General features: G+C 41.5%; 1 pseudogene; it reads left to right on the top strand.

Annotated features, from left to right (window-relative positions):
• Window positions 1-11930: 11930 nt before the first annotated feature.
• On the top strand, window positions 11931-14377 carry LOC137968732 (piggyBac transposable element-derived protein 4-like; annotated as a pseudogene).

Here is a 14377-nt window from a genome sequence, read left to right as displayed (position 1 = left end):
CCCAGTTGGAGGGAATTGCTTTGACATGTTACAATAGGGTAGGCCATAACCTAAGTTATTATATGGGTAGCTCCGTGAGCGGGCAAGATGAACCAAATCCCGTGCTGTGATTGGCTACCCGAGCGGGCAAGATGGAGCGATCTTGCCCGCTCGGGATTACGCGCTTTGTCCCACAAGAAAAATTTCTCTGAAGCCGGCTCAACAAAATTCTGTTTCGTAATTTGTCTCCCGAAAAGTCTTTTCCGTGACAGTTAAAGATTTCTTGTGGTCTCTGTATCGATGGAATTGGAAAACGAGAAAACCGAATGTGTCAACGAGAATGAAAACAAAGAAAACAAAAATGTTGACGAGTTTCATGAATTTATTTTGCAACAAAAACCGGCAAACACAAAGGTTAAAACACAAAGTGACATGAAGGCATGGAAGCAGTTTTGCTTACAAGAAAACGAGAACAGGGAACTGTCTGACATACCTGAGGAAGAATTGAATTTGCTGTTGTGCAAATTTTTCAAAAGTTTGAAGAAATTAGATGGCACAGAGTACGAGCCTGGCAGTTTGACGTCCTTTCAACGAAGTCTTCAACGCTCCTTGAACAAAAGAGGTTCAAATGTAAATATTATTGAAGGAGACAACTTCAAACTCTCAAGAGAAGTCTTAAGTGCCAAACGCCGACAACTTGTCGTAGAACATGGCAAAGGGAACAAACCACAAGCTGCCCGTGAGTTGACAGAGGCAGAGGAAGACAAGCTTTTCGAGTGCGGTGAATTTGGGACCTCAAATCCAACAATCTTGCAGCGTACCTTGTGGTGGATAATTGCCCTTCACTTTGGGTTCAGAGCTCGTGACAAAAGCCGCCGATTAAAGTGGGGAGACGTCACTCTGGAGAAAGACCCAGACACGGAGAATGAGATTCTTGTGTGGAGATATGAGCGAGGGTCCAAAACACGTCAAGGCCAAGACAAGCCATACAGTGTTCGTGCTTTCCATCCTACTGCGCAAGCAACTGGGAATGAGCATTGCCCGGTTAAAATCTTCAAAGAATTTGCTCGCCGTCGTCCTTCGGAGATGAATAAGCCAGATTCCCCCTTTTACCTTGCAGTCAAACATCAGCGAAAACCACATGACGAAGTGTGGTATATGCGAAGTCCACTTGGAAAAAATGAAATCGGCAAATTTTTCTCTACCGCTACGAAAAATGCTGGTTTACAAGGCAGAGTAACCAACCACTCGGTGAGAAAGACCTGCATTTCGCGTCTCCTCGATGCAGACGTCCCAAATAATTTTGTGGCACAGTTAAGTGGTCATCGCAGTCTGAAAAGTCTCGACGATTACAAATCGGCCTCGTATGAACATCAACGGCGAATGTCCCTTGCGCTGAGCCGCTCGAGCAGCAACCGGCCGGCTAGCATCTCCACTCGCACAGAAACCACAACTCGTTCCACCCCTTCAGTTACCAGTGTTGAGTCTGTCACCTTTAATCCAGTCCAGATGGGCTCAGGTTTTTTCTCAGGAGCAACGATTGGAAGTTTTAACAACTGTACCTTCAACATCCAGCTTACATCGGGGCAGCTTTGCACCACAGACCCGAGCGACAGTTCTTCGAAGCGCCCAAGGATCGGCGAAAGCGACGGCCAGATGAAATGAACACCTTTGCTATAATGGTTAAGCACTCTTAATTTAAGCCATTTTGGGACATTTTTAAGGTTCAAAAGACTTTTCGAATTTGCCTCGAGCGGTTTCGTACATTTGTCATTCCATTCAGACGTACGCGTTAGACATTTACTCGTCAGAAATGTAAACCAATCAAATGATTGTATTTCTGCATTCATCCAATTAGGATAAAGGAAAACGCGCCATTGATTTTTGCATGTAACTGGCTTCGTTTTCAGTCACTGAAAACGAAGCCAGAAACGAAGTACAAAGCTCACTTTTTTAGTGTCTTATCCCATATAATAAATCCTTTATTGACCAAGCTTGTTCGGTCAAGATGGCTGGATATTGGCCTCGTTCTTTTTTTGCGTGTTTATGGACCGAGACGAAGTTGAGGTCCATAAACACGCAAAAAAAGAACTTGGCCAAAATCCAGCCATCTTGACCTCTCGCTTGGTCAATAACCCATACTTATTAAAGAAGAATGTCACTCGAAAATGCGTATTTTTCCTGCCGTCACCAATGAAAAGTGTAAACTGAATTAAGTTACTCTCCGAGTAAAGTTCAGATGCCAGGATGCTTAACGTAATGTCAAAGTAATCATGTATGATTGTATGTATGTATGTATGTAAATTCTTTTTGTAAGTAAAATGTATTTCGTAGAGCACTCAACACAATCGATTGAGGAGCATCAACTATAACTTTACAGAATTTCAGGTTTCAAAAGTAATCATCGTTTTATTACTCGTGAAACCTGCACTTCTGTGAAGGTATTTATGTATGTATCTACATAGCCTTTTATCTGATGAATAACCAACTCAATGCAATTGGGTCGTCATGGTCGCAGGTATGAAAGATTCCTCTAGAACTTATTTTAGTTGTTGCTTTCAGTCCTGCAGAAAAACGATGAAGAAGGACAACATTTTGTCAACAACTCACTTGTTGACAGTTAATCCCTTTGAACTAGAGAGAAGAAAACTCTCCAAAGAAAAAGCAATGAGGTAACATCCGCCCTGTTTTATTGATTACAGTGGAACACTGGTAGTCAAATCAATTCCAACCAGCAGTAGGCGATTTGTACCCTCACCCCCCCCCCCTCCCTAAAGAAGAAACAAGACAAGAACAACACTCTAGAATTTTGGGTAAATTGAACATTATCAAAACAATAACAGTTGTGTATCAATGGTAGTCTATTCATTTGTAATTTATTGTCTGTTAATTTTGTAATCAGAATATTCTCAAGGATTCTAGCCATCCCGTTTAAAGAGACCACTCTGGACCAGAGTCTGGTTGAGAGAATGAGGATTAAAGAGGATTTAAAAGCTAAGATGTAGGGATCAATTAGAAGCAGTGCCGTCATACTACAACTGTATGACATTTACAATGATATCTTGGGGGATCCCATGGCCAGTGAAATTCAATCAGTAATTCCAGCTGGGCTCGATACTTGGACACAGGACAACTATTTTCTCTTGCTGATCACAATTTGCAAGGTAGGTTAACTCTCTTAAAGGGTGATTGTACACAGTGAAACCTGTATTTAGTGGACGAACAACGCACATGTTCATCAATAATTATGTCACCCCTTTCAGAGGCTATTTTTGCTCTTTCCGTGAGGGAATGGTAACACTGAATGGTAGCTACAACAAGTTGCAAAAATAGTGGAGACACTTTGCCTTCTTGACATGTTACTAGCTTCCCCCATCTCTCCCACACTGCGACCCCCTTCCCGCCCTTATCAATGTTGCTAGCAATACCAAATCATGTAGAAAACTTGAACGGTCAACATTGAAAGAGGGAGAGGGAGGGGGGAGGTGGGAAATGATTAAATTCTAGATTTGGTGGGAACGGAAAAGTAGGAAAGGTGTTTTTTTAATGGTGGTGTCTCACCATTTTTGCAACTTGTTGTCTGAGTTGCTTGTCATTGTATTGCTATCCGGTCACTTTGTATATTTTGGGCGGGAAGGCGTTGGTGTTTGGCTTTTAGTATGGGATTTCGAGAAACAAAGGTTTCATTCTCCGATATCTCGTGAATGGAAAATGGCGAGCGATAAAGTGGAATTTGGGGAGTTTCCGTTATGACATAATCGGAGGCTATTTTTGTGCTTTCTGTGAGTTAGGTGGAAAACACATGTCATTTGGTAAATATAACGCTGCGATCACTGTCGTGTCGCTTTTTATGGTTTGCTAGAAACATGTTCAAACCCATGTGTAAATAATTTGTGGCAAACAAATATACTTCTGTTGATACATGACATCTAAAGCTTGCATTATATGTACGAAATTAGCTGTTTATGTATGTGAAACAAAGATCACCGCTACTTTAAAATTGTCATCGTGTGCCATTAAAAGGGAACACCCACTTTCCGAAAAATAAGTTGTTACCAAACAATGTCAGAGAAAGGTACGTTTTCGTGAAGGAACATTTTTACGATTACTTTCGTGTTAGTCTGCTTTCCGCGAAGGGACTTCTAAGGCTTAGTAGGACGTTTTGTAAGGGACGTGTCGGGTAAAGGTAAACTCTACGCAGTGCACGCTTCTTTGAAATGGAATTTCTTCAAGGATATGACAGCACTGATTCAGAAACTACTGATACAGAAACTATGACCAGTAAGAAAGTAGAAGCTAGTGCAGTGCCCCCCTCAATGCCTAATCTGAATGCGAGAGCTGTGCGACAAGTGTATTTGATCACCTACAGCCAGGCTGATTCAGAGAGGTTTCCCACAAGAGAATCTTTCGCGCAAGCTATTGTACGCTCTTTTAACAGCACAAACACTAATATTGTTGAGCACTGGGTTTGTTGCAAGGAAGCTCACCATACCACGGGTTTCCACTACCACATGGCTATTAAACTTCAACGCTGCAAACGGTGGCTATCTTCAAAGAAGTAACTTCAAGCAGAGTACGGCATTTCAGTTCATTTTTCAAACTTACATTACAATTATTACAGCGCGTGGAAATACACCACTAAGAAAGATAGCAATTTCTTGGAAAGTGACAATCCGGATTTAAAAGCGCCTAAAACAGATACTGCATCAAGTTCTAGGAAGAAAAGTTCTAGCGAGAGCGATAATGATTCAAACTGTGATCCAGAAAGTGCTTCTGAAGACTGCCAGATCGCCTCCGACGACAGCAGGGCTTTCAAAGGCAAAAAACGGAAAAAGCGCATGTCTTCATTTGATTTATCCGAAATAATCATTAGAAAGGGCATAAAAACTAGAACTGAACTGTTGGCTTATGCCAATCAACAGAAATCTCAAGGAAAATATGACATTGCAGAGTTTATTGTTAACCAGGGTCCCCGTGTTGTAGCTGAGGTCTTAACAACTGCCTGGGAAATGAATACAGGCCAAGAAAAACTAGATCGTGCTAAAAAATCTCGTATTGAAATTCTGGAAGAAGCATCACAAGGAGAATGTGCAGCAGGCTGTAATGGACAGTGGCTGACTTGTGCTACGGAGGTACTCCAGCAAAATGGTATTCGGAAAGAAAGTTTTACTACAGCCATAAAGGATCTACTTCGGAACGGCCGTAGCAAATTTCGAAATGTAATGATTTGTGGCCCAGCAATTCAGGGAAGACTTTTCTGCTGAACCCTCTTACATGTGTCTACAAAACATTTTGGAATGCGGCTTGCACCTCATTTGCTTGGGTGGGAGCGGAAGAAGCTGAATGCATTTTCTTAAATGATTTTCGCTGGTCGCAACAAATTATTCAGTGGCATGATTTCCTTCTTATGCTTGAAGGCCAGATGGTCCATCTGCCTGCACCTAAAACGCATTACGCTAAAGACATTGTCTTTGACAAAGACACTCCTATTTTCTGTACAGGAAAACAACCCTTTGTATATATTAAAAATGGTGTCATAGATCAGCGAGAGACAGACATGATGTCTGTACACTGGAAAATCTTTCATTTTAATGTACCAATTGAACAGAACGCTCAAAAGGAACTACCCAAGTGTGTTAAATGCCTTGCGACATTTGTTTTGCAGTGATTACACGATGAGAACTGAACAAATTTGTTCAGGCTACACGTTATGACATTTTATATGAAACGATCTACCACGGTCTACCATAAATTTTCACTGAGAAAATAATATGATATCATATTTCTTTTAGTTGTGACGGTAGACCGTGCACAAATGGTAGACCGTTCGGACATGGAATAGAACAAGATTTCTAACTATGTAAACTTATTTAACATTTATTAATGTATAGAAAAGTAGGAAGTTGAATTGTGCCTTTGTAAAAAGGTAAGATTTTCAGCTGTAACGCCATCATCGCAGATGACGTCACTCAGGACCACAATAAATGTATTGCGTTACATAGTGTAAGTGTAAGTGTTAACATTTTCGGAAAATCACTTCTGCTGGTAAAAATATTTTGTTCACTTTAATAATTGGTACGGCGTCCTCTGCTACAATACTCGTCACAAATCGTTGAAACAGACACCGTTTCTCTCGAATTTTCTAGAAAAATCCTGAGATTTCTACTTCACACTGTTTTCCCACCTGAAATGTGCCTTCTCTCTCCCCAATGTTGAGCCACGCGTGTTTTGAAGCACTCAGACCACCGTGATACCCAAATCAACATTGGGGAAGGGGAAACAGACACAAGTGTTTCAAGATTTTTGACGAGTATTGTCTTTGCGTTTCAAGGGCATGGACGGGTAACGTTAACGTAGGCAGAGTAATTATTGTTGCCTGCAGTGTTTACGTGAGGAGTGTTTTTGTTCTGACTGTTCTAGATGTGAAGTAGGAGTTATATAAAGAAGCTATGTAGACTTTTGAGTATAGCGATTTTAAGGTACTTTTGGGGTAAAACAGTTTAGTGGAACGGCTCTGCCTATTAGCACATTGCGATGGTGTTTAAAGGTATAATCGATAGCGTGACTCGTGCACGTGCGTATTATCTATGTCGGGTTAAAGGCCTATCTGTGCGAACAGTTGCCAGCATGTGCAAAATTTCTTCGGCGAGTGTTTCTAGAATTGCACATGAGAGAACGTATAAGAGGCACACTTCTGAGGAGACGTGTAAAAGAGGTCGGAAGAACAGGTTAAGTGACCGTGACAAAAGACGACTGATACGATGCATTACAGTTTTGAGGAAAAGAGAGGGAAACTTTACCTGTAAAGCACTGATGGAGGAAGCTGGAATTCAACAAAAGGACGTATCTGTAAGAACAGTATCTCGTTTTCTCAATTCACAAAATTACTACTATTTGCAGACTCGCAGAAAGGGGCTCATGACAGCGGAAGACCACAGCAAAAGAGTTAAGTTTGCAAAGTACATGAAAGCCAACTACGGCCAGGAGATTTGGACAGAAGGAATTTCCTTTTATCTGGATGGAACAGGATTTACGTACAAAAGAAATCCACTAGATCAGGCTCGTGCACCAAAAGCTTGTGTCTGGAGAAAGAAATCAGAGGGTTTGGCTCCGGGATGCATAGCAAAGGGCCGCAAAGGGGGAACTGGGGGCAAAGTACTACGACTGATGGTGGCAATTTCTTACAATAAAGGAGTTATCTGCTGTGAACCATACGAGAAAATGAATGGTCGTTATTTCGCTGCGTTTATAGATAACCATTTTGATCGCCTATTCGCAGCTGCTGACAAAGGATGTAGCTGAACTTTCTTACAAGATGGGGATCCCTCTCAAAATTCGGCATTAGCACGGGCAGCGATGCAACGCACAAACAGTACCTTAATCAAACTGTGTCCAAGATCTCCGGATATGGCGGTCATTGAAAATGTGTTTCCCATGGTGAAAGAATCGTGTTATCAATACATTTTATTCTATATCTGTTGAGACTGTGAACAATTTAATACGCTCTATGCCGAAACGAATTGATATGGTTATTAGAAATAAGGGGAAGCGTATAAAATATTAAAGAAATACCATTATTTGCTTTCTGTGGATAACTGCGTGAGATTTCTTCTCGCAAAATGTAAACTTTCAGAGACAAAAATAACTATCGCACTATTCGCCAAAAATAAGGGGGGAAGGGTGGTGTTGCATATTTCAAAACAGAAAGCGGTGAAAATTGCTCCGATGGCCATCAAGACGACGTTTAGCGACTTTTACATAGCAGAATGATTGTTTGCGGTCATTGTATGAAATTGATTCGCTATTCATAGTGACAAGATTTCTCTTGGAGCTCTTGAGAAAGAGTAGTGAAGTACATTGCCTCTTAGTCCTTATCTCAAATAACTACACAAAGGTGTCAAAGGAACACGGAACCTTTTCCTTCTTTTGCTATAATCTGAACAGTTCTATGTACAAAAATAAGCTAACTTTGTAGAAAATGACATTATTAAAAGAGATCATTTGTTGTAACGACCTGTCGGGCTTCTTAGTGCTGAAACTCAACGATTCACCACTGTGTTCTAAAGTAAAGTAATTATACTACCATTGACTTTAAGAACTATTGAATAGCTTCATCAAGAAAATTATCCCTAAGGTGTATGTTCCGTGATCTGTTCTATCACTTAAAACACTTGTAAACGCAGTAGCTTTTGTTTTTGGTTCCTAAAAAAGGCAAAGAATTTTCCAAACACCATGGTGAATCGTGTAACACTTAATCCATATGTCAACAAACTCGGCGATATTTACATACGATCATGCATAATTGAATTAGTCGCCTTGTGGGAAAACAAGTCGACTAAAACATTTTCCACAACGGGGGACTGACCTCTGCTGTTCCTCGGGTATTTGATGGAAGAGATTGAAGACCCGCCACCTTACCTTCATCATCTGAGTCTTCCTGTCATCAACAACACCGCCTGGTACATAACTAAGTTCATCCTTACTGGTACAAAATATGGGTGTATCTCCCTGGAACAGAATATCTTGTCGGTAGTGTTTTGGGGGCGGGTAGATAAACACTTTGCCCTTCAAGAAACATTAAGAAGTCATGCCAGGGAATAATTTGGGCCGACCACCTAAAATCGTTGAGAAAAACTACTTCTGACTGTTCTGCGCCAACCCAAGCAAACGTTGTAGAGGCTGGATTACTGAATGTTTTGTAGATTATGTTCAAAGGGTTTAGCAAAAATGTTTTCGCACAGTTACAGGGACCTTTCAAGTACAAATTGCGATACTTTCCGCGCCCTTTGTCGAGAAGTATGCGAACAGCTTCTGCAAAGTCATCCCTCACAATAGAGTTCTGCTACAACACTTCTTTTGCCATTTGCAACCACTGGCCGTCACATCCTGGCTCACACTCTCCTTCCAATTTACTGTACAAAATCTCAATTCTAGTCATTTTACTCCTTTGCAGTGTGCTCTCCGCGTTTTGTAATTCCCAGCCTACAGCAATCGCTTCATCCACGATTCGCGATGAACTGCGCCAAGTCAAGTTTCCCCTCACTTTTCTGCTTTTGTGCTAACACCAGCAGCTCTAGCCGAGTTTTTATGCCATTTTTTACAGCTATCTGCGATACATCATAAACCGATAAACTTTGGGAGGACTTTTTACGCTTCCTTCGTCCATTGGCAAGTCGAGTGTGCGTTTCGGTAGCCCTTGAACTATTGGGTGCAGGGGTGTTAGTCAAATCGGGATGATTATCAGACTGTAAGTGACTCTCGTCTTCCTTGGTCGTGTACTGCCACGCTGAATAATAATTGCTATGGTGGACGCTGAAATTCACTTTCACTCCGTGTCGCTCATCGAGATAATTGCGTATTTTCAGCCAGCATCGCCTTGCGTTTAATTTCACTGCCATGTGATAATGAATCCCCCCATCCCTATGCCGTTCTTGGCTACACACCCACTGTACTATCTCACAACGCGTTAATGGGTCTGCATTGTCGAAACTATCCAACACCAGCTGAACAAAACTTGATTAGGAACTATCTCTTCGTTCGCTCGGCTGTATGTGATTAGATAAATACTCCGAACTTGGCGTGACCCCAGCGACTCCGATTGCTCAGTAGCATCATCACCTGCTACATTTTCCGTCAGGGTGCTTAAGTCTAACACTTGAATACTTGTCGCGTCACAATTTTCCATTTCACTACACGACAATATACAGTCCGCTTTTCTTGAACAGGAAAGAGATTTACCAACAGATATGCCCTTATTTATCGCGCTGAGAAAATCTAATTAGCTTCGGTAAATATTATTTCCCCTTTTTAAAAGTTGGAATATATGTCTTCAGAAAGTGAAGTTTCATCAGCGACCTCACATTTTCCCGCATGTCTTAATTACTGTCTGTATGTGTAACACATTGCTTTAAATTCCCTGATTTTTATCTTTTCCTTTTATTTTCAAATATAACTGAACAATAATCCGACATCCTAAATTTCTCTTTCTCATCTGTGCGCGAACCAAGCAGGTATATTCCATCAATGATCGAAAAATTCGTCTTGAACACTTATTCTTTCCTCTCTTCAGACTAAATACAATACTCGTCACAAATCGTTGAAACAGACACCGTTTCTCTCGAATTTTCTAGAAAAATCCTGAGATTTCTACTTCACACTGTTTTCCCACCTGAAATGTGCCTTCTCTCTCCCCAATGTTGAGCCACGCGTGTTTTGAAGCACTCAGACCACCGTGATACCCAAATCAACATTGGGGAAGGGGAAACAGACACAAGTGTTTCAAGATTTTTGACAAGTATTGTAGCGATAATGAGATCCAAGCGCTTATATGTTGATGCAATGGTATTGTCAATAATATCTTTTCACTCGGCATGCAAACTCCTGAAATGTTTCAGAGCTTATACGATTGGTTAACGCTTGTTTCTTTAGATCCTGCTTTACTATATTGAAAATATTCTCAATGGGATTCAAATCCGGACTACGCTTAGGAATAGCAAATAGTCTCCCCCCAACTTCTCTAACAGCTTTTCGTGCCTTTAAACAGTTCAGAATCAGGCAATTGTCATGTACAAATAATCTAGATGGCTCTTTACCGCTTTTCCGGAACATTTCCCGGTACTTTCTGCGTACAAACTGTTCAATATAGTCACCATCGAGTTTGTCATACTGTTCACAATAAATGACACCTTTTCCATAGGAAATAGCAACTAGCATTTTTACAACTTTCGCCCCCGATCCGACGTGGGATCCCTTCGCAGCCAACACGAGCCCCTTGTTTCGTTTTCGCCATACTTTGCCTTGCCTTTGCCTTTGCCTCGTTCAACGGATTGCGCTTGTGATGAAAACTCACGCCATCGAAAAAGAAGCAAATTTCCCTTTGGAAAAAGTCTGCTGGATAGGTTTTTTTCACCCTACGCGCAAATTGAACTCGCTCTTGGTGATCACGCGAAGTTAAAATACTTTTCTTACGTGCTTCTTGCAGGTTGTATCCCATGCGTTTTAACGTTCTGTTAACCGTCCAAAGGGAAACGTGCTGCAGACCTGATTCTGCTCGAAGACGGTGGCAAGAGAAATTGCCTTCTTCCTTGCGCAGTTTTTGAACATTTCTGTCAAGAACGCGTTGCTGGCGCCCAGTTATTAATCGCGGCCTCCCACGAGAGTTGCCATTCTTTTGAGAATTTCTTCCGTTTAAACAACGGTAAACAGACGCCCTGGAAATCTTACATCTGTCCACGATTTGCCTGATAGACAAACCACCGTCTACACGTAACAATCGCACCAATGCCCTAGTTTCGGGCTCGATTTTGTGACTAGAAACCATGCTGTTTTCAACAACCTAAAACACCACACTTTACCTCACGTCACAAACCACGAGTTTCTAATTCCACAATTCAAAGACATTCTTTTCCACGCTTTGCAGGCAATTAGAATGTAAATACCTACAGAGACGACAACAACAAATCTTGCAGTGCAACATGGCTGATAAGTTTGTCGCAACGTTGCATATTCGCAGAGAAACTACTCAAAAACTATAGGAACGATTCAGACAACAAGTTGCAAAAATAGTGGAGACACTTTGCCTTCTTGACGCGTTAGTAGCTTCCCCCATCTCTCCCACACTGCGACCCCCTTCCCCCCCTTATCAATGTTGCTAGCAATACCAAATCATGTGGAAAACTTGAACGGTCAACATTGAAAGAGGGAGAGGGAGGGGGGAGGTGGGAAATGATTAAATTCTAGATTTGGTGGGAACGGAAAGGTAGGAAAGGTGTTTTTTAATGGGAGTGTCTCACCATTTTTGCAACTTGTTGTAGCTCATGTATCGCTAGTTATAGAGTCTTTCACGGAGAAAATTGACTGAAAACACAAATTTTGAATTTTTGGGAAATTTTGGCCCGCACATAGTTGATCAAATCGTAATATCCTTTTAAATATGGCGTTGCCACCCGTTTATGAAGAAGTGTTTTAGCAAAACAGCTGTGGCGTTGCCTGAGTTGACTTTTGTTGACAAAGAGGAACTGCCTGTCGCCTTCCTTAGTATTGCTCATGCTGTTCACATAGATTCTGAGAACAAAGAGCCTTCTGATGTCAATATTGGTGCTTCGGAGGACTCTAGCGATGAAACTGAAGACAAAGATGACAATACCGAGGATGGCAATGACCGAGACTATTCGAATTTGCAATGGTCTTGTCACGTTCAAGCTCCAGGAGGGATGGATTTCAATGAAGATGTAGGCATCAAAGTTGACATGCCCGCGAATTCCTCTTGCGTGGATTATTTTCATCTGTTCTTCACCGATCATGTTTACCAGCTGATTGTGAGTGAGAGCATCTGGTTTGAGCGGCAGAAAGGTCAACTTGGTGTGGATTTATTGGGCAGTCTCCAAAAGTTTGGTGTCCCTGAATTGAAAGGTTGGCTTGGTCTCACATTGACCATGGGCTTAGTGAAAAAAACCAACCTCAAATTGTATTGGTCTTCTAATGCAGTCACTAATACTTCATTATTCGCAAACACAATGCCTAGAGATCGTTACCTTGCAATTCTGAGGTTTCTGCATTTTGTGACAACGACAATATACCAGACCCTGCAGTTCCTAATAGGGATAACCTGTGGAAAATAAGACCTCTTCTAAATATTCTGCTTCCTTACCATCACAGAATTTGTCTTTGGATGAAACTTTGATAAAATTCAAGGGAAGAGTACAATTCAGGCATATTTTGCCTTTGAAAAGAAGATGGTTCAGTCTGAAGGGATTTGTAATTGCTGATGCAGACAATGGACATGGCCTGAACACCATTATTTATACTGGGAAGGAAGGTCCTGCAGCTAGCAAAGACCTTGATTTTAGAGTTGTAATGCAACTTACAGAGCCATATGCAGATAAAGGCTACCGGTTGTATGTTGACAACTGGTATACCTCAGTCCCACTACTTTTCGAACTAGAAAGGAGAGGAATACTTGCATGTGGTACTATAAGGGCAAATAGACAATAATTAAAAAATATAAAAAAAACCAACCTCAAATCGTGTTGGTCCTCTAATGCAGTCACTAATACTCCATTATTCGCAAACACAATGGCCAGAGATCGTTACCTTGCAATTCTGAGGTTTCTGCATTTTGTAACAATGACAATATACCAGACCCTAGAGATCCTAATCGGCATAAACTGTGGAAAATAAGACCACTTCTAAATATTCTGCTTCCTTACCATCACAGATTTGTCTTTGGATGAAACTTTGATAAAATTCAAGGGAAGAGTCCAATTCAGGCATATTTTGCCTTTGAAAAGAAGATGGTTCGGTCTGAAGGGATTTGTAATTGCTGATGCAGACAATGGATGTGGCCTGAACACCATTATTTATACTGGGAAGGAAGGTCCTGCAGCTAGCAAAGACCTTGATTTTAGAGTTGTAATGCAACTTACAGAGCCATGTGCAGATGAAGGCTACCGGTTGTATGTTGACAACTGGTATACCTCAGTCCAAGGTCCTGCGGCTAGCAAAGACCTTGATTTTAGAGTTGTAATGCAACTTACAGAGCCATATGCAGATAAAGGCTACTGGTTGTATGTTGACAACTGGTATACCTCAGTCCCACTATTTTTCGAACTAGAAAGGATAGGAATACTTGCATGTGGTACTGTAAGGGCAAATAGAAAATATTTGTTTCAGGATATTGTGGATCCTAACAAGGAGCAAGTTAAGAGACTAGCTCGAGGGGATTCTCTTTTCAGGCAAAGTGGAAGTCTTGTTTGTGTTACATGGAAAGACAAAAAAAGATGTGCACTTGCTGTCTACTTTGCCAGAAGGTCCTGAAATTGGGCAGGTGGAAAGAAAAGTCCCAAGGACGCTGAGAGAAAAAAATCTTTCCACAACCAAAATTGATCAAACTGTACAACTCACACATGGGAGGGGTTGATCAAAGGATGGCAAATTGCTCCAGGCTAATGAAAGGCCAGATATGGTATTACAAAGTGTTTTTCCACTTGGTTGAGGTTGCTGTGCACACATCCTGTACCAGAAAGCTGGCCACCCAGATACCACTCTTGGTCGATTCAAAGAGGCACTGGTGCAACAACTAATTGGAGGAAATTGTTTTCGCAGTCAGGACAGGAGTCAGATATTGCCAGACACTTAATTCAATCACATGCTTTATCACCACCCTGTGGTCACTGAGACTCGTAGGAAATGCAAGGTGCACATCCAACAGGTTGACACCAGCTATGAGTGTGGCATCTGTCATGTCAGAATGTGTCCAGCACCGTGTTTTGAGAGGTACCACAATTTACACAAGTACCTTTTTGACGATCCATCAAGAGATGGCCCCAAAAGGCTAAAGGATGCCAATGGCAGACCAAGGGCTGGACCTGGTAGGCCACTGCAAGGGAGATCCAGATGA

Source organism: Montipora foliosa, chromosome 8 (genome assembly GCF_036669935.1).
Source record: "Montipora foliosa isolate CH-2021 chromosome 8, ASM3666993v2, whole genome shotgun sequence".
NCBI lineage: Eukaryota > Metazoa > Cnidaria > Anthozoa > Scleractinia > Acroporidae > Montipora > Montipora foliosa.
The sequence above is the reverse complement of the archived record's forward strand: the minus strand, read 5'-3'. Positions and strand labels throughout refer to the sequence as shown.